This window comes from Rattus norvegicus, chromosome 3 (genome assembly GCF_036323735.1).
Source record: "Rattus norvegicus strain BN/NHsdMcwi chromosome 3, GRCr8, whole genome shotgun sequence".
Classification (NCBI taxonomy): Eukaryota; Metazoa; Chordata; class Mammalia; order Rodentia; family Muridae; genus Rattus; species Rattus norvegicus.
The window spans coordinates 111,145,384-111,172,323 of NC_086021.1; the positions used below are offsets into that span (position 1 = coordinate 111,145,384).

A 26,940-nucleotide genomic window follows, 5' to 3' on the forward strand; every position below is an offset into this window, starting at 1 on the left:
GAAAAAGCAAAGATAGCCAGAGTATGTGTTTCCTTGTGCCACCGGGAGAAGCTCTTTTTTACAGGAAGTATTAGCAAGAAACCATTAAAATGACATCTGAGCTGAGATCTGACTAATAAGCAGGAGCTGTGAGACACAGAGTGAGGAGAATGAGTCTAAAGAGGGCAGTCCTAAGCTGACAGTGAGCTCCCGAGGGCAACTGGAGGGAAGCCAGCTAAAACATGTAGGTGCCAGGAAGTCACCGAGCGGAGTCTGGGTGGCAACCCCAGTGCAATGAGAAGCCACTACGAGTTTTGAGTTAAAGGTAACATGATCGGCCGGTGGGCTTGAAGGAGACTGTCTCTAAGTGTTCTGCATTCTAGCCACTCCTCCTCTCAGATAGCCACTCTGGACTTTACCCTTCACTAAGAGAATTGAGGTTCTTCTCAGTTCGATATCCCTCCCCCACTTTCCAGCAGCTCCCAATGAGACACAGAGAAGAACCTTGATGGCGATGACCCTCCCTCTTCATCTATATGCCCAATTCCATAACCAGCCCAGCGTCTGAGCTCACTAGCCGTGGCCATGGTTGCAGAGTTAAGCCTCCAAGGAAGTGCAGATTCTCCTTCCCTTCAAAGTGACTAGTGTGGCACGTTTCCCATTCCAGCACAGACACCAAGTGTCTGTCACAGGGCATTCCCCACAGGGTGTCTGTCACAGGGCACTCCCCCACAGGCTGCCCACCAGGACCAGCTGTGTGGGGGTTCTAGTCTATCCTGTGGGGACAGTCTAGAGGCAAGCTCCTGGTATACCTGAGCACACCTGGACAGCTTTCAAAAGTCAGATGTGCCTGGGGCCCATCCCAGACTGCACAAGTCACAGTGAGGGTGGAGAGAGGAAACTCAGAAGTGTGTGTGTGTGTGTGTGTGTGTGTGTGTGTGTGTAGTGTGTATGTGTGTGTGGTATGTGAATGTTTGGTATCTGTATGTGGTGAGTGGTGTGTATGTGTGGTATATGATATCTGTGTGTGGTGAGTGGTATGTATTTGTGTGTGGTGTATATGTGATGTGTGGTATCTATGTGTGGGTGGTGAGTAGTATGTGTGTGGGGTTGTATGTGGTGTGTGTGTGTGTGTGTGTGTGTGTGTGTGTGTGAGGTATATGTGTGTGTGGTGTGGGAGGTATATGTGTGGTGTCTGTGTGTGGTAAGTGGTATGTGGGGGGGTATGTGTGGTGTGTGAGTGTGTGTGTGAGTGTGTATGTGTGGGTTGAGTTGTATATGTTTTGGGGTGTAGTGTGTACATGTGTGTTATCTGTGTGGTGAGTAGTATGTGCTGTGTGTGTAGTGAGTTGTATGTGGTATATGGTATTGGGGGGGTGGTATATGAGTCTATGGTATGTGTGTGGTTCCTGTGTATGGTGAGTGGTATGTGTGTGAGGTGGTTATGTGTGGTGTGTGAGTGTGGGTGTGTTGAGTTGTATGTGTGTGTGTGTGTTTGTGTGATGAGTGTGTGTGATATCTGTGTGGTGAGTGGTATGTGTGTGGGGGGATATATGTGGTATGTGGTGTGTGTATGTGGTATGTGTGTATGTGGTGAGTAGTATGTATGGGGGGGTTGGATGTGTGTATGTTGTGTGCATGTGTGATGTGGTGTGGTGTGGATGTGTGTGTGTATGAGTGTGGTGTGTGTGTGTGCGTGCGTGTGTGTGTGTGTGTGTGTGTGTGTGTGTTTCTGTGTTTAGTGTGTAGATCAGATGATAAACACAGATTCCTTTACTCAGGAGCCTTGTTTTGTGAGACAGTGTCTTTCACTAGCCTGGAGCTCACCTAGGCCAGGCTGACTGACTAGGGCGCCTCAGCTATCCACCTGTCTCCACCCCCAGTGCAGAGATCATGCATGCACACATCTTTGGCCAGCATTTTACATGGGTCTGGGATCCACCCCGGGCCCTTGTGTTTTCATAACAAGCACTTTACTGACAGAGCTCTCTATCTCCCTCTCTTCAAACTATATTTAAAACAAAAAAGAAAAAAAATTACCTCAGCCTACTCTGCTATGCACTTCCATTTAAGGTTTATGTAAGTGCTAAGAGGTGGACCATACATACACAGGCTCCTCGATGCTAACTAAAAACATAAATACGTTTTTATATACAAGGAGTCACAGAACCAGAAGGGTTAAACACTTGCCCCTTTCTGTGCATCTGGGCCACCCAGCAAGTTGTGTCAGATAACAGGTAGACATAACTCTGACTAGACCTACTCAACAAATCTTTGCAGGAGACAGGGATATGCCCTTTCAGTGCCTGTTCCTTTGAATGTTCGCAGCTCCTTAGGACCGTCAGCAAACCACACAGCCAAGAGGTTCAGCATCATGCTGTCCAAACATGCGTATTCTGCTAGGCTCCTGGGCCCTGAGATAGTCTCCAGGATCTTCCAGATACTTCAGCCTTGCTTAATTAACAACAAAAACTGTCCACAGCACCAAATGATTAGAGGGTCTACATCCTCTCTCTCTCTCCAGCAGGGATGACAGGTTGTTACCTGGAGGAAGGAGGCTCCGGATAACCTGAGAAGCAGTCAGTAAGTTGCAGACACTTGGTCCGGCTGGTGTTTATGGAGCGCCTGCTGTATGCCAGTTTCTATACAGTGTTTTACTGGAGCGATTTCAGTTATTGTCCAACTCATCTCAAAGTGGGTATTATCATTATCTCCTTTATAAGTGAGGAATTTGGAGGGCCTATGAGAGGAAAGGCCTTCTCAAGCATAGTGTTAATAGCATGGCAAAGAGTCAAGTCGGGCTCTATCTAATCTTGCCTTTTCAAGGCGAGCTCTTCGAATGTTATATGTGACAGACAGTGTGTGGGCTGCAGAGCTGAGTGATGAGTGAGCCTTGCATCCACATCCTCCAGTTTCTCACCAAAGAGAAATTCAGAAAAACAGGTGTATGACTAAAATCTGTGATTGGCTGTGATGGACGCCTCATAATGAGAGACAGGGAATCACAGAGGCTGGCAAGCAAGTACAATTCAGGATAATATGGGTGTCTGTGCATATATTAGTTAGGACCTCACAAGAGGATTTGAGAAAGTAGGACTGATCACTATCGGTGGGTTAGGCAAGCAGCCGAGGTGACGGATATAGAGTGTACACAAGGAAGGAGAAGAGTCCATCGTGACTGGAAAGGGAAGGGGTAAGTCCGATGGGTAGACAGCTTCTGAATGCCACATTGAGGGACAGGAACCACATCTTTACTAAGGAATAAGGTAGCAAGGGCTTTGAGAAGACAGCTACACTCAGTCCGTGTAGAAGTGTACATTGGCAGTGTTGGTCCAGCAGTGAACCCTCACCTGATGTCTGAGCCACCTTTTAACTGACTCGTCTTGGTCATTGCCTCCTCCAAGATTAAGTTAGGTGCTCCTGCAGAGGACTTCCTCAGCTTCCAGGCTGGCTCCACAGGACTTGGTAGCTTATCTTGCACTTCCTGTTTGCCTCTGACTCCTTCTAGCCCGAGGATGATCATTGAAGGGTTATCCTTGATTTCTCCCAAATCTTCAAAATCTTTCTACCTAGTTCCCAACTGTTTAGTGATTTAACTCCACCTCCAGTGCCTTATGTTTATGGCCAGTTAATTACCAGCAAGGTCACCAAGACTAGTCAATGACGAAAATAATCACCTCTTCCACAAAGGATGTCACCCACATGCTCCAACAAGGAACTTGGGGCCGTACTTCATACCATATGTGAAAGGTAACTCAAAGCGTATCTTATATCTGAATGTAAGAGTTAAAACCAACAAAAATCTTAGGAGTAAATGTATAATTAAATTTTTGCGACTGAATTAGGCAATGCTTTGGTTTGCTCTCTTGCTTGTTTGTTGTTTTTATGTATACTTGTGTGGGAGTGGATGGGTCTGTGCCTATGGTTGAGAGTGCCAGATCTCTGGGAACTACAGTTACCAGTGGTTGGGAGCCCTCTCTCATGGGAGCTGTTACCCAGGGATCCTCTTAACTTTGAAGCATCCCTCCAGCCCCAGAAATGTGTTCTTGTCACTTCTTTCTTTATTAGTATATGTTACATATTGCAATGAGTTTTATTATAACATTTTTAATACATTCAGTACATCTGATTCCATTCACCTCACTGCTCTCTCTCTTGCTCTCTCTCTTGCTCTCTCTCTTGCTCTCTCTCATCTCCGCTACCTCCCTGAATCCTGTTCTTCCTCTTCTAACTTCATCGCTTTTTGAAAATGAGTTTGATGACCCAGTGAGTTTTATTAGGGTTTCTTACAGGAGGATGGGTAGGCAGTGGCTTCCCAGGCAAGTCACCAAAATCACAAACAAAAATAAAAATAGGAAACTGAGCTTCATTAAAAATTTAAGGATTTTCTTCAAAGGACAGAGTAAGAGGAAATGTGGTCCAACTGTATATGTGACAAAGAGCTGGTGTCTGAAGTGGCATATATAAAAAGAGCTTGGGTCAGACATCCAGGGCCTTGGCAAAATATCTGAGGGAATAACTTGAAAGAGAGGAGGATGTGTTTTGCCGCAGGGCTTCAATCAGCGTCTGCTGGATTCATTGCTGTGGACCTGGTCGAGCCCTGGGACAGCAAGAGCACACGTTGAGCCACTTCTTAGGCTTCGCACCACCTTCCAAGTCCCAGCTCTGCTTGATAACTTATCCAAATCCTGAACCACCAATGGCTGCCACATACCTCAGAGCCGCCATGATCCAGTCATCTCCAGAAATGCCCTCATAGACACAACCGACCAAGTGGACAGTCAGAATTAACTTGCACCATACTGTCCCAACTAATCTTAATTTTAAGATGGGCAGAGGGAGCTGGAGGTACAGTTCAGCAGTGCAGCATGACCTCAGTATGGGCACGGCCTGCGTTCGGTCCCCAGCAGTAGAAAGGAGAATGGTCCATGGCGCAGAAGAGACATTTCTCCAAAGAAAAGAGAAGTAACAAGCACAGGAAACGGCGTTCTGAATCATCAGTCATTTGATAAATCAACACCAGAACCAGGCATTGCTTCACACCTACTAAGGTGGATAGATAGGAAGCAATGAACGTTGAAGATGATGCAGAGAAGACACACCTCATGCATTGCTCAAGGTACAGCCATTGACCCTAGGCTGGTTGTCCCCAAAATGGCTAAATGCAGAGATAGCACCCTATATCTAGGAGAGATTCCACTCCTAGAGATGTGTGTAAGAGAACTGAAGGCATGTGACAATTTGAACATGAACACTCACAGAATTGGTGTAATTATTGTAGCCCATAAACGTGAGGGAAACTCCAAGCACAAACCACTTGATGACTAGATGTGTCACACCCCTCCGTGATGGACTGGGCCTCAGGAACAGTGAACTGAAGCATGAGTGCTTGCTAAAATGTGCACGGATGAAAGGCCACATGTTGTGTGAATGCGATTCCGTGTGTGTGTGTGTGTGTGTGTGTGTGTGTGTGTGTGTGTGTGTCCAGGACAGGCAAACCACAGGGAAAAAGTTAGATTAGTGGGATTTATCTGGGGACTGGCAATAATATTTTAAAATCATATAGTGGCGATGGTTGCACGATTATGCGTATACTTAAGAACACTAAGTTGTAGCTTCTAAGCAGGTAAATTTAATGATACGCTAGTCATATCTCATAAGGATTCTATAAACAAAACAAAATCTATCCCCTTAGAGCCCCCTCCTGTCCACACCCAGTACAGCCCTCTGGTACCGTCTTCCAGTGCTTGCTACTTCTACCATTGTGAAGACATTTTAAAAACTATGTGTTTCCTATTCTCTGGCAAAGGGCCCTATGGCTACCTGTGACAGGTATCATCGTGTCAAACCTCATGCTGGCCTCCAGGCCCCCTTAGCATCACAAGTACCTGCCACACCTTTCTGAGTCTATGCTAGCACCCTAGCCCTTCTCACTCCACCCCTACCCTGCACTCCCTCCAACCCACTGTCACCGTCTTTATTCTACCTGGCCTTTCTCACTATTCTCTCTTAGCACTTATTCGTTTCCTATCACTGACTCTATATCTTGCTATTTACTCTCACTACGCTCTAGTCTCCAACTCTTGCTGTCTCTATATCTCCACTATTCTCTCCTGCTGTGATTCCCTAACCCTGGCCATGTCCAGTCAGCTGGCCACGTTCACTTCTTTCCCTTTCCGCCCTAGACTCTTCCAGATGCCACTGGCGCTCCATCTCGGTCTCTCTCTCTCTCTCTCTCTCTCTCTCTCTCTCTCTCTCTCTCCCTCTCCCTCTCCCTCTCCCTCTCCCTCTCCCTCTCCCTCCCTCCCTCTCCTTCCCCTCTCCCTCTCCCTTTCTCCCTCCCGCTGCTCTCTCTCCTTCCCTCCCTCACCAACACACACACACACACACACACACACACACACACACACACACACGTTTACAATAGAAACCTTAACAATGAAAAAACTATTTGTTGATGTTTCTACATTTTTTAAAAAACAACATGCTCACTATCTTCACTCTGCTCAGGACCAGAGAACAATAAAGAACACTTACAGAAATTACAGTGGCACCGAAGCCAGACTTCTGATTATGGAAAGCCATATTTCAGCAGAGGAGGGTTCATTACAATATATATTTTTAAAGCAGTGCTGAGAATGCTAATCAACACTCACAAAATTTAATCTTCTCGCTGCATACATGATGTTTTCTACCCACATTTTATAAATAACTAACGTCGCTCACCAAGGAGAGCATGAAAGGGGATGATTAGACAGAGAGCGATGTGGGATCGGAACGCTAGAGAGCACTCATGCTGACACAGCATCACTCCAGATCCTGTGACCGCGGCAGTCTTAAAGCATGTTCCAGGCATGGACAAGACAGGTCTGCCCTGGCCCACTCCACAGGGCTGCAAGCCTACCGACTCTGTAATGTTCCTCACTGGGGCTTAGCATTTTACCATCATTACCTACAGCGAGGGAGGCTAATTCCCTTGTGGTGATTTTTCTTTTCACAACCTTGAGGCACCCTTAAAGATGACTGGAGCCACTGTGGATCATCCCTGAAACATAAACTCTTGGTGCCATGGAAACTCCAGGCAGGGAGATGAGAAAACGCACACCTTCATGAAAGTTCCCAGTGTGCTACAATCAGCAGTTCCTGGAGTACTAGAGTGTAACCTGAGCCAATCGATCTGTTTTAGGATCCAAATGGCTTTGCTCAAACTTGTATAGCTCCACTGGGTCGGGAAGGGGGAGGCTTTGGCAGTTAAGAAAAGTGATTTAAAGCCCCCTGCTATTTATAATGATGGAGCAATGTCGCTGAGAATCAAATGTTTTGTCAGTGTGGAAACGTGGCTGTCTGGGAAAGACTGCAGACACACACAGGGAATGAATGGCAGTGCTGCAAGCGATGCCCAACACTGGAGAGCCCAACCCGTGAGTTTCAAGGCGTTGTTTGTTGTGTTCTGTGTTTTACTACAAGGTTTCCCATCCTCCAGTTCACCGGCACCCCAGGATGGGATGAGACAAGCCAACCGGACTTCCAGGCTGCCTCTCGTCTCTGCAGAAGCCACCATTACACTTTCCCTCCATTCCGGCTAGCAAGATGGCTCAGTGGTTAAAACACTTCCATGAGAGGCAGAGGACCTTTGTAAAAGCCGGGTAAGGCTGTCTGCTCCTGTAACCCCAGCACTCCTCCAGCAAGAAGGCAGGCAGTGGGAAGCCCACAGCCAGCTTGCCTGGAGCATGCAGCAGTACATGACAGAAAGCCTGCCTCACGTAAATGGAAGGTGAGAGTAAGCACAGGACTGCTGTGGCCTGTGTGCGTTTGCATACACATCTATACGTTACACATCTATACGCTAATCTCATTCGAGATGATCTAGAAACCAGAGCCGGTTCTGTCACTGCCCAGACAGCGAAAGCAATGAAGACAAAACGTGTGGGCTACACCACTTGGTAGATCCAATGTTGGAGACTCTGTTGTGTATCCAGGAAACACTACTGGAGCGTCAGGCAGGGCTCCTCACTGCTGCCCTCCCCTCTTCTCCAGGTACTGCCTCTACAAATGCCAAACTAATCCACTAACCTGTTGTAACTGAGGTTGGCCTAGCAGGGCACACACCACTCCTATTCCTTCTTTGACACTGAAGCTTTGCCTCTGATGCTCAGTCACTCTCTTGTGCTTGTCCACAGAAACATTTGAGCTGTCTCATTAGTAAGAGTCACAACACACTTGATTATAAAACAAAAGACACTGGCATCTCGATAAATTTGAGGCTGCCCACCCCTTACTTCTTCCTCTAATGGCCTAGACTTCCTGGATTTATCACCTAGTACTCTTGTATGAATTGATTGTCAGGAGTCAGCCAATCAAGTTATCGATAAAAAAAACAATAGAAGAAGAAGAAATAGCTAATCATTTTTCAATGAATATGTGTACAGTAGTATACTGAGTTCCTAGTTGCCTCATATTGATTATGAAGTTGTGATCTATCCATGCATTGACGTCTGCCAAGCTCCCATTATGTGTGACATCAAGGAGCCAGCTGCTGAAGAGTCCATGCGGGATCAGGCCAAGCGCCTGCCCATTAGGAGATCTCTATAGGAGATGAGACTCTGAGCGATTGGAAAACTCTGTAAGAAATGTGATACCTGAGTCATTCATGAGGGATAGAAGCAAACAGCAGGACTTCCTCACTAGGTTTTGCTGCCAGAGAACTCTTCCCATGTGAAGTGACCGAGGGAAGAAGACAGGTGAGAGCTGAAGGGGAGGAGGAGAAAGCTGTCTCAAACGAGACCATGTGGGATAGAGGTCCATGGCCCAGAAGCACATAGAGCCACATTGGCTGTTTGAGATTTGCGAGAAGTTTCATAGAGCTCAATCAAAGCTGTGGGAGCAGAGCGCAGAGCAAAGTCTGGATTAAGAAGGCTGGGCTGAAACTTGACAGCATCATAGAAATCCCATGTAGCAGAATTCATTGAGCTCGCCACATTAGGGGGAATTATGAGGACCCAAAGAAACTCAAAAGCCTTGGTGAGAAGTTCAGGCTTTGCCATAAAGCTGTCAGAAGTCATCAGAAAGTTGAGGCAGGAAGATGATCTACTCAGATGTGTATCTGGAAAAAGAACGCAGTGCAGTGTAGAAAACAATGTTAAAGAAAAACAACAGGGACAGGGACTGGGGATGCTAACATATGTCATGAGGTGAATGGCACTCAGAGAAATGGTGCAGGTGCACACAGAGGGGGGATGTGTGGGAAGAGGGAGAAGGAGAGAAAGGCACACACAGGGACAAACAGAGAAAGAGAGCGCTCGGCCGGCATTCATGCTATGATTTATCACTAACAAGGATGTGAAGGGAGACAGAATCTAACTTGTTTTTTGTATATTTGAGGCGCATCGTGATACCTGACACACAGTGGACAATAAATGCTTGTTGGTTGGTTGAATGAATGAAGGAATGGCTGTGAGTCAGAGTAGTGAAGAGTACAGTCCATGGAGTCTAGATGTCTCTGTCCTTTCTATTGATTCAGCCCCTTCCCACATAGCACTAGCACAAAGCTCCAGAAATACAGCCCATGGAGAGAAAATGGTTCTAACATTTCCCTGGAGCAAACTGGAGACTTTTCAAAAATTCCTACTTATCACAATGGGCAGGGACTAGGGAGGTGGCTTCCCTAACATGCAGAGGCCTTGGGTTCAATCCCCAGCACCAAATAAACCAAGCCTAGTGGGTTTGACTGCAATCCCACTCAGGAGAAGTTCAAAGTCCTCTGCAACACACTACCCTGTTTCAAAACAACAACTGGTAGAGTTGACATGATCCTATCAGCAGCTACTGAGCTACTAAATAAGAAGAATAAAGTAATTGTTTAAAGAGAAAAGACACTGTTTGGGCCAGATTCGAGAGACAGTAATATAAGCTAACATGAGACAATCTTCTTTGCCATACTTACCCAGCCAGAAAAAGGGTCAAGTTCTCTGTGGTCTATGATTATCAACCAGAAAAATAATCCTTGATTTAAACTAAGTCAATCCTCTGTGGTAGCCCTTAGCTTAGCCTAAAGACAGATGCTTGTCACTTCTCTTCCTGGTCAACTTAGACACATGGTGTGGACTTGGTTGTTCCTTTTCAGTAGTGCTGGCATTTTTATTATGTATGATTCTGGGTGGTTTGGTGGTAGCCATCACTAATATTTTTGAGCATACCATCCACTTCTTTTTCTGCAAATTTCTTGCCCTGGCTAAAACAAAACAAATGAAGTTTAACTATAAAGGGGAGAATGGCTAAGAGCGAAACCATGAGTCAACGGCAAGGGTGAGTGTGGTTCCGGGGACTGGGTGTGAAAAGGGAAGGCAATGGCATTTCATGACGCTCATGTGCCAAGTGGTTTTTATATATGGTACCTCACATAGTCCTTAGAATAGCCCGAAGAGGGAGGTACTGCATTTAGATAAACGTAAGGCATCATTCAAAAGAAAAAGATGTGTTAATTAGACCATGATGAACATTTGGCTTTCGGAGATGTTAAAAAAATGCTTAAAGAACGTGGGTCTGAGAATCAAGCAAATGTAACATTGACTTTCATTATATGTGAAAGAAAACTGCAAAACGAAGAAGGACCTTGCCGGAGGTCAGTACAGGAAGGGACTGGGAATGGTGTTTGAGCTTCAGGGTCAACTTGACTGTACGTAGAATCACACCTCTAGCTATGTCCAGAGAGGTTGAACTGAGGAAGGCCAGCAGCTAGATCCACACTGTCAGCATCATCCCATGGGCTGGGGTCTCAGACTGACAAGAGAGGAAAAGAGAGAGCAAGAGAGCAGGGTGCCTGCTCGCATCTCTCTCTGCTTCCTGACTGCGGATGCAGTGTGCTTAGATGCCTCACGCTCTGTGGCACCCAGAGCTGCGTTCATCCCCATGCCTTCCTTCCACTCAAGCCATGAGCCAACTTCCTTCCTTGAGTGGCTTCCTCCAAGTATTTTGTTACAGGGATGAGGAACGCCACAAGTACACTGGTCTAATACTCGGAGAGCTCAATTCTCTAACCACCGAAGGCACTGTCTGCCCAGCGCTGTCTCCTGGCGAATAGAGTGAAAATATGCACAGCATGATGATAAAGACAGACATAGGTTGGTCATAATAATTATTTGAGAAAAAAAACAACTCTTTTCTCAGGAAATTGAAAGCTCGCCCCAGTACAAAACTGATGTTGCACAGGGATATATACAGAAGATTTTACTGAGACTTCCAAGGAGCAGTTAGGAGGCCAATGTATGAACATACACTGGCGAAGACCACTTTCCCTGACAAAGATCATGTAGCCAGGAAAGTCACCTTACAGTCCAATCTAACCCATGGAGGAAAGCAAGTGTCCAAAGAAGTATGTAATATGACATAAACCGCCTTTCCTACATATTACTGACGGCTATCCAAATACCCTGCTGATTGGTAAACTGTCTACACAGCCTTCTGATTTTTAACTAGGAACTGGCAGCATGCTAAATGATCCAGGCATTCTCTGGAATTAAGCACACACCATTCAGTCTTTAGAAAAATCTCCATGGTTTTGGATCCAGCTTGGTAGAGGCTAAGTCATCATGAACCAGTAAGAGGGAATCCGGTTTTCTTCAGCCTTTTAGACTGACAGCTAAGTAAAGTCTTAGCTCGGCCTAGGCTCTAAAGCCAGCTGGAGGACTCTCTAGCTGGGTGACCCTAGACAAGTGAATTTTCTACATGCTTCAGTAGAAACATGTCTGCAAAATGAGAGGTTTAGTGATATCTACCTCCAAGGGCTGTTATGAATTACAGAGTTCACACAAAAGACAGCACATCTGGCATACGGTGCATGCCCTATAAATAAATGTTGGTGGATTTTACTATTTGGGTAGATTATCCTTACCATGTAATTCATTTAACAGCAGTGACACTCAGGCCCTTTGGGAACAGAGGCTGCACAGGTGTAAGCCATTTGGCTGTTCAGGCATGAGGTAGGATTAAACGTCCAGAGCATACCTACAAATTCAGTGCTCCCAGATGCCTGCGTGCCACAGTGGGCAGGCTGGTGCGGAGGGAGGGGCCAAGCTTCAGAGCCAAATAATTTAATTGCTCAAGTTCCAGATTATCACTCACCTGCCTCAGTGCTTCGAACGTTTGGGTGAAGCTCTTTGTAGTCATGTATAAGTGGCGGTGTGTATAAGTGTGCTGTGCTGAGCATGTGTGGAAAGAGCTGGGCCTACCATAGATCCTTGTTACATAATAGACATTGTTATGCTGGCCTAACCATTTCTTTGAATACCGACTTTCCTTTTATTGAAAAGGTGACCTATACTTTTGCATGAAAAGCCTGCATTTCTAATGGAAACATGAGGTAGAACTGATTATCCTCTAGAAATAGAGAATTGTGTATATAAACCGATCCTCCACATGAGCTTAATGCTTTCCTTCTTATATTTAAGTATGAAATTTCACTGCAGAAAAATTAATAATAGAGATAAAAAAATGAAGAAATCAGTGTCCAATAACGCTTCTGTGCCAAGACAACTATATGTGACATCCTGGCGTCTACTCCTCCTAGAGTATTTTTCTCTGCGTGTAAATACTCATTTTTAACTATCACACACAGCAAGAACCATGGACCCCATTTTCCTCACACCTCGACCCATCCTTGCAAAGCACTAAATGTAAATGCTTATAGGAGATTTTTGCTTGTGTTCTTATACAGCAGAAGCACAAGAGGTAAGGGAAGTCATGTTAATTAGCTATCCTTTCCCAAAGCTGACAGCCCCTTCTGTATGTATAAATCTTCCTGTAACCAGCGTTGTGTAACAGGTGCCAAATTTACACACATATTCACACTCATATGTCAAGTCTATCAAACCAGTGGACATACCCATAATCAAGCAAGCAGTTGGTGTGCCAGCACACGGACATTTTTAACCAGCAGATGGCTCTGATATACCAGGAACCCACTAACCCCACCCCCCATCTATAGGAACATACCCATATCATATCTGTCAAACAGAACTGTTTCCTATCCACAACCCATCATCGGGACATCAAGCTTGGGCTGCATTGCTGTGCAGCAACCCAGCTCCTCAAAATCAGGTGCACACCACATGCTCACCTGCTTCCCTTCCCCACCTCACCTCAGCCTCAGACTCCCACCAAAAGTCACCAATGAAAAGCCGGAGTGGAGGCCCCTCTCCAAGTACCAGAGACTGTCGGGTACCTGCTGCTCAGAACATGTGTATGCCCCACCCAAGGCAGCCATGACTGCGAGAGTCAGATGTTTTAATCACTTTCTTTGAAAAGAACTGCTCTGGTGAGTGGAGAGTGAGGTGAGGAGCATAAGGGATGTGCTATGGGCTGCTGAGGGAGAGATAAAAGATACAAGGAGTGGGTGGGATGGAGGCTTTTCTACAAACCAAAGTAGGGAAAGGTTCGATGGATCGTGTGAAGCGGGGTACGCCGTGAATCACAATCGGTTTCTCATGTCCTCCAGGACACTGCTGCTTCAGGTCCTCAACTCCTTGCACGATCGTGACAAATAAGAAGTACTATGTCGAGCTACTAATAGGATGTTGTTTAGGCTAACCCTCCTACGCTGAGGATCACACACAAGCCTTGTGTGAGACAGCACACAAAGAAGTAGCCAAAGGCGACGTGACATTAGGGGGCAGATCTGTCAAGTAAGAGCGTCAGATGTGTGATCATTCCCAGAGTAGCTGTCACACAGCTCACTTCAGAAAGACCTGTCACGTCATCTCAAAACAAACCCATGATAAAGGACTGCCTGAAGGGGAAGTGACGTGTGTGCGTGAGTGTGTGTGTGTGAGTGTGTGCACGTGAGTGTGTGTGTGCATGAGTGTGTGTGAGTGAGTGTGTGCATGTGTGTGAGTGTGTGAGTGTGTGTGAGAGTGTGTGTCAGTGTGTGTGTGTGAGTGAGTGTGTGTGTGAGTGTGAGTGTGTGTGCGTGTGCGTGTGAAGTAAATAGACCCAAATGCATATGAATGTGATACTGTCACAGCGCCGCCCCGACAGAGGCAAAAGAGTGGTATGTGAATGGACCAGTGAAGCCTGACATCCTTCTTCATGATTTCAGTTGCTGGAATGTTGAGACACCCCTGCACTAACATCCAGATGCCCACATTTATGCATTAAAAAAGCCCATCTCGTATCAGCTGGCAACTGCAATCAAAACTGGGATCCAGAATTATTTTTTTAAAAAAAGATATGCTATTAAAATCCTTATCTTGTGTTCCTCCCTTAAAGTGGTACTTTAAGGGCCACTGTTTCTCCAGGTCTCTGTCTTAGACTCAGTCTTAATGCTTAATTCTATAATTTTGAAGACATAACTCAATGGGGAGAGTGCCTGCTTCACATGCAAGAGGTCCTGTGTTTGAGCCTTAACATCACAGAGGGGAAAAAATAACATAAAGAGAGAAGAGGGGACTAGGCTAGGATGTAGCTCGATTGGTTGAGTGCTTCCCTGGCATACGTGGGTTCGACAGCACAAGACCAACCCAGCCACAAAACCCTCGGCCTACTGTTTGTCCTGCCAGCATGTTGTGCTGGGGCAAAAGTGGCACAGAAATTGTGGGAGTGGCCACCCAATGATTGGTCCAGCTTGAGACCCATGGCATGAGAAGGAACCCACCCCTGACACTGCCTGGAGGACCAGAAACCAGAGGCCAGATGGCCCAGAGAACTAAGATAGAACCAAACATGACTGGCAAAAAAAAAAAGAGTCAGTGAAATGATTCCTACTGCTACTCTGCTAACCTCACAGATTGGTGCCCAGCTCAGTTGTCATCAGAGAGGCTTCATCCAGCAACTGAGAGAAACAGATGCAGAGACCCACAGCCAAACGTTAGGTGGAGTTCAGGGAAACTCACTGAAGAGGGGGAGGGAGGATCATAGAAACCAGTGAGGTCAAGGACACCACAAGAAAACCTACACAATCAACTAACCTGGGCTCTTAGGGGCTCACTGAGACTGAACTGACAGCCGGAGAGCCTGAATGTATCTAACCTAGGCCCTCGGTATATATGTTATAGTTGTGCAGCTTTGTGCTTTTGTGGGACTCCTAGCAGAGAGACCAAGAACTGTCCCTGACTCCTTTGCCTGCCCTTGGGACCCTGGTCCTTCTAAGGGGTTGCCTGGTCCAACCTTAATACCTGGGAAGGTGCCTAATTTTAGTTGATGCCTCTGATAGGTCTGCCCTTTTCTGAAGGGAAATGGAGAAGGCATGGATGGGGAGGAAGGAGATGGGAGGCAGAGAGAGAGGGGAAACTGTGATGGAATGTAATATATGAAATAATTATAAAAAAACAGGCTTGGGGGCACACATCTGTGACCCCAGTACTTTGGAGGTAGAGAGAGGAGAATCAGACGTTCAAGGTTATCCTGGATACATGGTAAGTTCAAAGCCATCCTGGGTTGCATGAGACCCTCTTAGGGGAAAACAGACAAACAAAAAAGCTAGGAGACTGACTGGAGAAAGAAAGAAAATCAGCTGGAGGGAGGAGAATGATGGGGGATGGGCTGAGGGGGAAGAGAAAAAATGAGAACGAATTACAACACAAGTGTATGAAGGTGCCGTGACGAACCTCATATCTTGGTATGCTATGCCTCCCTTCAGTCTACAAAGGGCTTCTTCTGGGAGGCAGAGGTACACCATCCCAGTGATTGCCTAGACCCCACGCTGACATGAGGCATTCCATGTATGGTGACACTGTCCCTTGATTAAAGCTGTCATCAGTGGAAAGCTCACAAGGGTAGACGGAAGCCACGCATTCTTTCCATCTACTTGGATGTCTTTCTTCAGTTGCTCAGTCTCTTATCACGACCATCCGACAATGAAAACAAAGCAGCAAACATCCAGCCAGAAGTTATTCTCAGGCTCCCTGTAAGCCTCCAGGATAGCGCAACTTGACATGGCTCTCCACCGAACTCCTAACTGCATGATTCTTGGATTCCTTCCTAGTTAATCTAGAGCTGGCTTCTATACCCTATGACCTGAAGCCATGTAGTCATTTGAATAAATGTGTTTGTTCTTAGTGCCACTCCAAAGACTTGCAGAACCTGGGGGAAAACAGCAGCCTACATACCACAAATGAAAGTTATGATCGATGCAAATGATTAAAGTATGCTCTATTCTAGGTTGATGTTGATAACAGTCTGAGAGTCAGGTGTTAATACAGCAATGACACTCTGGCTCTTGGCTCTGTCTCTCCGCTGACCCTACCTTCTCTTCTCACTCCCAACTCCGTCATATGCCACAAGGAATTATGGGAAGGGTCTGTTCATATAGAACCTTTTGGTAACACCCTTCTCAGCCAGCCACTTTTTCCTCACCCTCTGGGCTGAGTACACAAACTAATGCTTTAGTCTTCTGTAAGGAGGAGAAAATGAGGCCCACACAAGCCTTGAAGCCAGACATGGTGAGACAATTCTAGGATTCCAGGTACCCAGAAAATGACACAAGTCCTACACTCTAGAAATGAAGGCATGAGTTTGGATTTCTCCATTAGCCCTGAAAAAAATCCCCTGTCCCCTGAGACATACAAACCAAAGGGCATCAGGAGCTTTTGTCCAGGTCCAGGGAGAGTGGGCACATCTGGTCTTTTCTCCAAACAAAGGTTGAAGCCACCATCGACTCCAGGAAGTTTTCACTGGCCATCACTGGCCATATTCTTTCCTATCAACACAGTAAGCTCAGACGTGCTTATTGAATGAATGCTATAGAAATATCCTGATGAACATGGATGGCTCACGCACAGAAAGAACTTAGATGCATCTCTTTGTTTTCGAAACAGTAGATCCTGTGACAATGGCCATGATGGCTAAAATGCCACAGACTCCGTGTGTGTGTGTGAAGTGTAGCTCATAGCTGAGATGCCTGTTAAATTAGGTAGGTATTCCCTTCATGGAGAGTCCCAGATGTTTTGGGTAATTAAATGTTAACAGTCACTTGTTTTGTGACCTCAGAGATAGTAAGAGCCATGAGACAAAACCACTCAACAGGTGCCAGAACCTTTCCATTTTACCCCATCTTCTCAGGACTGATAAGACCATTCTTTATCCTTGACCTATGACCTTCCTCTCCTACGTCTTCCCAACACCCACACCACAGCAGCTAAGAATAGAAGTGGTGGTGGAGTTTGCCACACACATTTCTTTCCCTGGATCTGTTTCCAGGTCAACAGGGAGCTGATAGAGAGGAGGTTTTAGATCAGATGCATAAATTAAACTGATTTTGACATTTCCTTAAATTGCCATGTCAAACCTGGGAAAGAGATGTACTTGTTTATTACCTGAAACTACTAAAAAACCTAAAGGGCTGAAAGGAAGAGCATAAACAGAGCAAAGAGGTCTGGAAAGACGGCTCCGTGGCTAAAGTACTTGCTGTGCAAGTATGAGGACCTAAGTTCAGATCCCCAGGTCCCAAGCAAATGTCAAGTGGGTGTGGCAGACCACCTATAATCCCAGACTCAAAAGGCAGAGAAAGGGCATCCCTACAGCAAACTGGCTAGCAGGATTAATGGTGTCAGGGAGCTCTGGATTTTGAGATTGTGGAAGAGAAACCAAGAATGATTCCTGACATCAACCCCAGGTCTCCACATGTATGCATACACATGTGTGCCCACACATATGCAATCACGCATACACTCACGCACACCACAAACAAATAGAAGAGGGGACAAAAGAGTGGCAAAGTAGCCTCCTTACATGAGCTCTACCACGTTCAGTACATTCAGTATGGCAATTACACGCTCAGTAATGTGCATGCATGAAATACCTAGGCAGCCAAAGGTGCACGCAGATCACCATGATAGTCTCACAACCCCCACCTCCAGCACAGCTCAGCCCCACTTGGGCAAACGTAAATTAGGCCATCAATATGAGTTTTGTAAAACTGAAGAAGTCATTTTGTTCCCTGCTCAAATTATAAGTCACCTATTAAACTGAGTTCAGTTTCTCCTCTCTTCATTTTCAATTCACATCCATCATGAAACCTAACAGCCAACTAAAGAGGGGACCCTTGGCCAGGAATTGAATACCTTTACTTGCCCCATAATTCACTGAGCTCACACCTTTCCTGAGAAATGACTCCTTTATCCTGACCATCACTCACAGATCTATCCACTGCTGAACTGGTAATTCCCACTCGGGTAATTTCAAACATAAATTTCCTCTGATCATGTTTCTTGGAAAGACCTAGTTTAAAATTCCCCCTAAACTCCTAACATATATCTAGTAAAATGAAGCCTCAGTAAAAACAGAACCCTGTAGAGAAGTAAGCCAGTTGCTTAGCATGGCACTAACATGGAGCCTTGTGACCTCTGATTCTTCCAGAAACTTCTGTGAATTCTAAAGCATCACACTTCAACTAGCTTTTTTAGCTGCTCCTAAACTATGAAGACACATTCAAAAAAGTTCACCTCGACAGGGTGGTATTTCTCTGTAATTGTAACCAAACCACACCATAAGCTAGACCCCAAAAAACGCCAAAAGACATGTGTATATATTCATCCCTATACTTTATTTATTCTTGCATGAAGTCTTGCTGATATACTCTAATCTACAGGTACCTTTCCCCTCCTGACTTTCTAAATATTATGTTCAAAAGAATTTTCTGCAGTGATGGAGAGTTTTTATAATTTCACTATCCAATGCCTAGGAAGTTCAGTGAAAGCACTGAGCCCTTCATTTAAGTTCAAATCATCGTCATGTGCTCTGTTTTAGACAGAACCATTTGAAGTCATTGTTATGGTGGGAAAGCAAGAGGACTGTCTTGGTGAATGAGTCCTGTGGGTGCACCAGTGTTCTGATAAACCAAGAGCCTTACACTCGTGCTTCGCAGTGGTTCTCAGGCTTTTATAAGGTACCCATTCCTTTTCACCTCATTTCTCTGTCTTTTCAAAGCACATTTCTTCTATGGCAATGTCACTGCAGTAGACATTAGCATGGATGTCTTTTTAAAATACAATACATCCGTGTACTCCCTTAAATAGCATTCACTGAGCATAATTTAATCTTTTCTGTAGGCCTCAGGGTCACCGCTATGAACAAAGGCTATCAGACTCACACGAAATACATCAATTACTATAATGCACCCTAATGCAATGAATCCTTCAGGGTCACTGAGCTGGGTGGGCCTGTTTAGATCTACCCCAGGCACAGGAGTTTTACAGCTTTCTGTCACATCTGTCACCTAGCCATTAATGCCAAGCTCTATTACGATCTGGATGTCTGTCTGTATTTATTTATTGTCTACCTTGTCTCACAAAGGCGGCTGCTTGTATTGATAGCGACCTCTCCCCCATCTCATGGCTTCCTTTTGATTTGCTACTCGTGAAATGCTGGGTGTGGGGTTCCTTAGAAGTGCTTGTAAATTGAAAGTAGGGTATAAACAAAGAGAGTTATCAGCAGATTGCAAAAGGTGCTTGTTTGCTTGCCTGCTGCTTTGTTTTGCAGTGCCAAGGATCAAACTCAGGGCCTTGCATAGCTAGGCAGATTCTGTGCCATTGAGCTACTCCTCAGGCCCAATAAACTTCAGTTTAAACACCGGGGTCATTTGCCATCCATTTCGTGAGCTTGTCACCTCCTGTCTTCTTTATTCCTCAGGCAGAGAATGTGCACAATGGCTGCTCGTGTGTAGGCCTTGGGTTTCTGCTGGAAGGGAAGTTATTCTTGCTGTGAATTATTATGTAACTTTTATTATTAGATATTACTTGTTTTCCCAAATAGAATGTAAACAGTTTGGTGTCAGAGGGGTGAAAACCTAGGACAACAGAGGAATAAAGAATGTACTATTCTTACTTCTACTGCCTCCAGCACTTGGTCTGGTACTAGCCAGCTAGGAAAGATCAGCTGAATGTTGTGTGAATTAGTAATGTGTTTCACTTTTTGGTTTTATTCTTGAATAGCTTTTGCATAATAAAATAGTTTCCAAAGTGAAACATTACTCTAAACAGAAACTGCAGACACTCAACAATGACTAAGCATTGATATTTCTTAGCTATTTTTATCTGATTTGATAGGAATACAAATTGGCACTTAATTCCCTTGGCTATCTTCAATTATATTTATAATATAATCAGATTTCACTCACCCACTGACAATTTGTGCCTTTGAACCCAGAAACATGATTCACACAGACTCTAGGATTCACTAAGCAAAACAGAGCCAGGCTAGTGGCATTCTAGGAATCAGCTCAGCACTTTTGCAGAACCTGAAGCACGAGGGAGCAGACAGAGCTCTGAGCTTAGGCGCTGTGTGCCAATTAGTACAATTTAGGGAGCTTATTTAGGGAGCTGCACCATGCTGCTCTCTCATATTTAAACTTGTAATAACTCAATCCCCGGTCTTGCTTTAGTAAGCATTATCCTCTATCCCCTGACCTTAGTGCACATCCAAAGATGTGAAAAAAGCAGAAACTAAAACACTGTCCAAAACTACTTGGAATCCTCTCCCACTCCCATCTTTTCAGAGTTCTTTCCAGAGGGAACCTGACTCCGTGAGATCGTCATTGTCCCAGCTGTCTGTAAGTCACTGGTGCCCTAAGTTTCTCGGTTGCTCTGTCCATTCTGCACATTTGCAAGGACCCCACTTTACCTTGAAATAGCAATACTATCCTGTGTGAGGTACTCATAGCATGCACGCCCAGGAAATGACCAGACTCATTTTTAAAAACAATATACGTATATGTCACATGGGGACCCATGGAAAGACTACTTTCTAATCTTTGGTGCGAGTACATTCTAGTCATGGGTCAGTCATCATAATGGGCTCTAAGAAGCGTAAGCATGAGAAGAAAACCTTGACTTACTAAAGAGATTGGTTGAAGCAATTGGCCCACAATCTACATCTGTTTACTCCAGTCTTTCTGTCCTGGTAAAGCAAAGGATCCACAGGGTAGTGGTAGCATAGGCAAGACGCAAAGATTGTGTTGCATTAAAGAAATGGTTGATAGGCTGAACTGTGGAGGGAGAGAAAGAGAGGCAAAACCAGCTCACTAATAGCAAGGGTTTTTAGAGGAATTAAAAATTAGAACCACCTGTGATGATTAGTTTTAGTGTCAACTTAACACACTTTAGAATCAGCTCAAAGAGAGTCTCAAAGAGGAATTGTCTACATCAGATTTGTCCATGGGCATGTCCCCGAGAAACTCTTATGTTAATGCAGGTTGGAAGGCTCCCCCACCCACTGTGGATGGCACCATTCCCTAGGCTATCTTGGACTGTAAAAGAGTATGATCGAGCAGAGGTAAGCAGACATGTAACCTACCTCTTCCTCAGCTTTCACCTGCCTCCTGAGTAGAGAAGAAAGGGAGAAAGAAGGGATCATCAGTGTAGGGGAACTGAGAAACTGGTGAGTTGATTTTTATATCCTGTAATGCTGGGAGCTGAAGAGATGGTTCAGGGGTTAAGAGCAATGACTGCTCTTCCAGAGGGTCTGGGTTTGATTCCCAGTACCCACATGGTGCTTACAACCATCTGTAACACCAGTCTCAGGAGATCCAATGTCCTCTTCTGGCCTCGACAGGCACTGCACACAAGTGGTGCACAGACACGAATGGAGGGAAAAAATTAAAATAAATAAGTCTTAAAAAAAACTGTGACATAAGGAGATCCTTGCACTTGGCTTCGTTGTTGTTGCTTACTCTATAACGGAGGATTTTTTTTTTTTAGGGCATTTGACTTGGAGCACAGTTTAGTGCATAGAAAAAAATTTACATCTTTGAAATTATTCAGACTAGGATCCAAATGGAAGCTATGTGATCTAAAGCAGATAATCTGACTTCTTGGTGTCAGTCCTGCATCTGGGATCTTGAGAGACTTAAAGCAAGCAAACATGAACCAGGGTCATGGGAGATGGTCATCAAATGAGAGCTATTTTGCTCCTGAACTCCAGAAGAGCCCCAGTGAGCTAGAAAGAATGGGAGGGAAGTAGAAGCTGGCTGTTTGGGAGGGTTATCATCCAAGAGGAAGAAGACCCTTGCTCCTGAGGGTCTTTTCAGGACTTTTGCTTCAGTTCCCTACGTTGGAATAAGTCCTGAACTTATTCTAAGCTTGGTCCACTTTGGCTAGAACATGGCTGACAAATGGGATGGGGTGGGAGGAAATAATGGCCACGAGACACTTCTGCTTCCTGTCTTCCAGAAAAGATCGGAACAATCCCTCAGCTACAAAACAAACAAATTAACTCAAACAGGAGAATGAGCAAAATTTAATGACACGTTCTATGGTGATAAATTTGACATGATGTGTACTAGAACTAGAAATAGTGCAGGGGAAATAGCCATATGTTAGAGAAACTTCAGGAAGATAAAAATGTAACTTATAGATGTATAGGTGCTTATAAATATGTTCAGGTTGGCTGTTTATATTTCATCCTGTAAATAGTTGGGACTCAAGGCCATAACATTTTTATGCTTTCCTGGAGACAATATCCATTTCCTACCCTGTAAAATCTACTGGTGTGTGAGTCTCATCTGTGCTTCAAGGCTATGGATCTCCATGGGGTCCTCTGAATCCTCCAAAAGGTGCAGGCTTTTATAGAGAGGGTTTTAAAGGTGTGGAGGGAAGGGAACCTGGAGAATTATCTACAGACACATGTTTGTGCGTGTGCACATACAACTGCTTTAAGCTCACATCATCTGTTTACCACCAGAAGTGGCTTGCACAAGGTAGCAGATGGGCAAGCTAGAAAGATGGCTCAGTGCTTAAGAGCATAGTATGGGTGGGCTGTGAGGAGTAATGGACGTTTGAGATAAACAGGAAGTGTTTGGAAGCCAGATCAAGCATTCCCTGGATTTGATTGTCGGAGTGGCCAGGTAAGATGGCAGCCACAGCCATGTCACCAATCTCATTAAGGAACTCACTAAGAATCTTGTTCACCCAGATCCCCTTCAACAGAGGAATGGATACAGAAAATGTGGTACATCTACACAATGGAATATTACTCAGCTATCAAAAACAACGAGTTTATGAAATTCGTAGGCAAATGGTTGGAACTGGAAAATATCATCCTGAGTGAGCTAACCCAATCACAGAAAGACATACATGGTATGCACTCATTGATAAGTGGCTATTAGCCCAAATGCTTGAATTACCCTAGATCCCTAGAACAAACGAAACTCAAGACGGATGATCAAAATGTGAATGCTTCACTCCTTCTTTAAATGAGGAAAAAGAATACCCTTGGCAGGGAAGGGAGAGGCAAAGATTAAAACAGAGACTGAAGGAACACCCATTCAGAGCCTGCCCCACATGTGGCCCATACATATACAGCCACCCAATTAGACAAGATGGATGAAGCAAAGAAGTGCAGACCGACAGGAGCCGGATGTAGATCGCTCCTGAGAGACACAGCCAGAATACAGCAAACACAGAGGCGAATGCCAGCAGCAAACCACTGAACTGAGAATAGGTCCCCCGTTGAAGGAATCAGAGAAAGAACTGGAAGAGCTTGAAGGTGCTCGAGACCCCAAAAGTACAACAATGTCAAGCAACCAGAGCTTCCAGGGACTAAGCCACTACCTAAAGACTATACATGGACTGACCCTGGACTCTGACCCCATAGGTAGCAATGAATATCCTAGTAAGAGCACCAGTGGAAGGGGAAGCCCTGGGTCCTGCTAAGACTGAATCCCCAGTGAACTAGACTATGGGGGGAGGGCGGCAATGGGGGGAGGGTTGGGAGGGGAACACCCATAAGGAAGGGGAGGGGGGAGGGGGATGTTTGTCCGGAAACTGGGAAAGGGAATAACACTTGAAATGTATATAAGAAATACTCAAGTTAATAAAAAAAAAAAAAAAAGAATCTTGTTCACTGTACGGTCCGGGGCACTGCGGTATTTCTGCTTCCTCCAGAAGGCAGTGGCTCTGCATTCCTGATGCAGAAGCACTTCCTCTGAGAATCTGTAGTTGCTACAATCTGCCCAGCACCTCTGGAGAGCTGCCTGCAGGAGCCTGATGGGTGGCTCGGTCTACACAGAGCCGGAGCGTTTTCCAGAATTGGGGTAGAGCAAAGAGCCATGCTCTCTGCTTTCAGAATAGTGGAGCGCGTGCTCCTGAGTGTTCTTCAGTGGAGAGCTTGGTGGCACCTGTATGGAATGCTTGCTCTGGCTCATTCGTGCCAAGTAGTCACTATCACAGGGGTTTTCCCCCTTCATTTTTAAATTAATTTTTTATTATTTTCTGCATAGTATTTTATGTATTTCATGTATATAACTGCAGCAGGCATATTTCTGATACCCAAGAATCCAGAAGAGGACACAGGATCGCCTGGCTCACAGTTACAGACAGTTCTGAGTTGCTATGTGGGTACTGGGAATCAAACCCATGTCCTCTGGAAGGGCAGCCAGTGCTCTAAACCACTGAGTCACCTCTCCAGCTCCAGTGGGGAAAAGGGGAGAATTTTATTAGATTTGTCGTCCTTTATTTTTAAGGTAATCGTGGGTCTAACCTAATAAAGGGTTCGGTGAGGTGTGAGTATTGCCAGGCTCACTGAGGAATCTGTAAAGCCTTCATCTGAGGAAAAGCTACTGGCACACCATTAAGCCACTTCACACAATTAAGCTGCAGAAGCAACTTTCTCAGGTAGCTTTGTTGGAGACAAATCCAGGTGTCTAGCTAGTGGGTTGGTTAGAGAGCTTATTTCACACTTTTTTTTACCAATATATGCTTTTTGCAGGCATTGGAACCTGGAGTAGAGAATAGGTAGGCTGCTCAAACGTGGGAGGCTGACCCCCTAAGTCCATCCCCCTTAGCCTCACCAAACATCCAGTCCCCTAGTCCTCCCCCAAGTCCCCCAGCCCTGTCTCGTTTTGCCAATAGTGGATGCCTTCTCTTTCTCCCAAATCTAATATTTTATCTGACATGGCTTGGAGTCATCTGATTGTCCCGGGCCAGGCACAGACAGCATCATTACAAAGCACTTGACCTTTGTGCTGTGGTAGCCAGAAGATTCTATTTTAAAAGTATCAGCTTAGAAACATATGACCAGACAGACAGCAAGCAGGCTGTAAGAGGGCTTGATAGCCACACGATTGCTCACGGCAGAGCATTCGGGAGACAGGTGGGAGGTGGACTCAGGATTCCTCGCTAGCATTGAGAGGTGTGGGGAAGGAAACACCTCTCCGTGGGAGGCCGAACCTGACCTACGTGGCCTCGCTTTTGTGCCTCCATGTTTGCCATTCTGGTTTCCTCCAGTCATGGTTCAGGTAGTAAAGGGGCATCACCCTCTGCTTCCTGAGATCACCACACAGCCCACCACTACCGACACCAAAGGTGTGCTCCAAAGAGAAGGGGAATGAAGATGCGGCATCCGTTCAACAAACAAGCAGCCGGTCTCCTGCCACAAACAACCCAGCTGAAAAGCAAACCTTCCTAAAAGTCTCTTACTTCAAATGTTGCACTAGAGAACAATATATCTTCTCTATTACTATTATTTTAAGGGAAAATTTTTTAAATAGAAAAATACCCATAGTCTCACCACCAAAGGACAACCACACTTAAAACAAAAACAAAAGCAAAAAAGCAAAAACAGGGTCTCATTACGTAGCCCTAGTTGGCCTAGGGCTCAAAAATTACCTCCCATGTATTAAAGGGTTAAATCCCATGGGATTAAAGGTGAACAACATCGTACCAATGGTTAACTTTTTATTAAAATTTAAAGTCAAGTTTGAGTTTCTATCTTTCTTTTTCAGCAGAACTGAAACTTAACTGCCTCTGTAAAAATCTAACGGTTTGTTTTTTTGGCCTTGCCAACACATTGCTAAGTATTAGCAAAGATGGCTCATAAAGAGAAAACTCCACTGGGTTACTAAGAAAAGCATCGATTGAAGAAAACGGCTGGGGCAAGTTCCTTCCTTTGAAATGGTTTCAAAGGTTATGTTAATAATTTCAGATTACCTAGCCATGGCCGCTGTGGAGGAGAAATCTTATACATTCAAGACTTGGATATCTATGAAGGTTTTATCTTTCCTCTGAGCAGCTGGCCCCTGACATTCACAGAAAAAGTGCAAGTAGGGGTCAAGCAAGCACTTCTTTTTGTGTGTTCCAACATTCCTGCACAGAGGAAGAACACAGGAAAAGCTGGAAAGATCTCAGGCTGCCCTGGAGTCCAAGAAGATAAACAACATCTGATTCAAGCCATCCTCACCACGGACCTGCTGCACATCCTCAGTGAAAAAAATATCCAAGCTGAGGATCTCATTAGTAACAACCCCACATCAAAATTACATCTGCAAGGGAAGAGAGATGCCACAAAGGCTGAGGGTGGTGGTATGCACTTGGAACCTTAGCACCTGGGAGGCAAGAGGATTCCCAGGGCTTTCTGGGTAGCCTAGACCAGGTGAGCCAAAGAGAAACCTATCTTAAAAGGAGATGGATAGCAGCTCTGAGTGGGACACTCTCACCTCCAAATACTTGTGTACATATATGCATCATGCTCACCACACACATGCACATGCATGCACATGAACATTCTTGTAACACACGAGAGAGAGGTGTCAAAACCCACATCTCATGTCAACCCCACAGAGAAGAGCCTTGTAGCAAAGAACTATATAACAAAAGATAAACACATTGCTGGGAAGCACAATAGTGGGAAGGAAAAAACCTGTGACACTAAGAGTCGCGTTTCTGAGCGTGCTATAGCAGCTGCAGCACACGGAACGTCTACCAGCCAGCAAAGTTTCTATGTTCAGAAATACCTCCCAAGAAAGCTTCCTCAGATGCAGTTCTTTAAATATAAATTATTAAAGAAAAGCAGCTGTTCAACGATGCTCTTTTTATCTTGTGATTAAACTCTTGGCTTCAGCTATAGCAAAGAGAGACACAGACAGACAGACAGACAGACAGACAGACAGGGGCATCTAGAACGGTGGGCAGACTCTCATGTCTACATCCTTGCCCACATAGCTGTCTTGAACGCCAATTTACCAGCCCACCATGCTCA

At 45.2% G+C, this 26,940-nt stretch overlaps 1 protein-coding gene across 5 annotated transcripts in view; it reads right to left on the reverse strand.

Annotated features, from left to right (window-relative positions):
- D430041D05Rikl (RIKEN cDNA D430041D05 gene like) overlaps positions 1 to 26,940 on the reverse strand; it is a 275,831-nt gene that overhangs the window by 183,906 nt on the left and 64,985 nt on the right. The gene's annotated exons all lie outside the window — the stretch shown is intronic.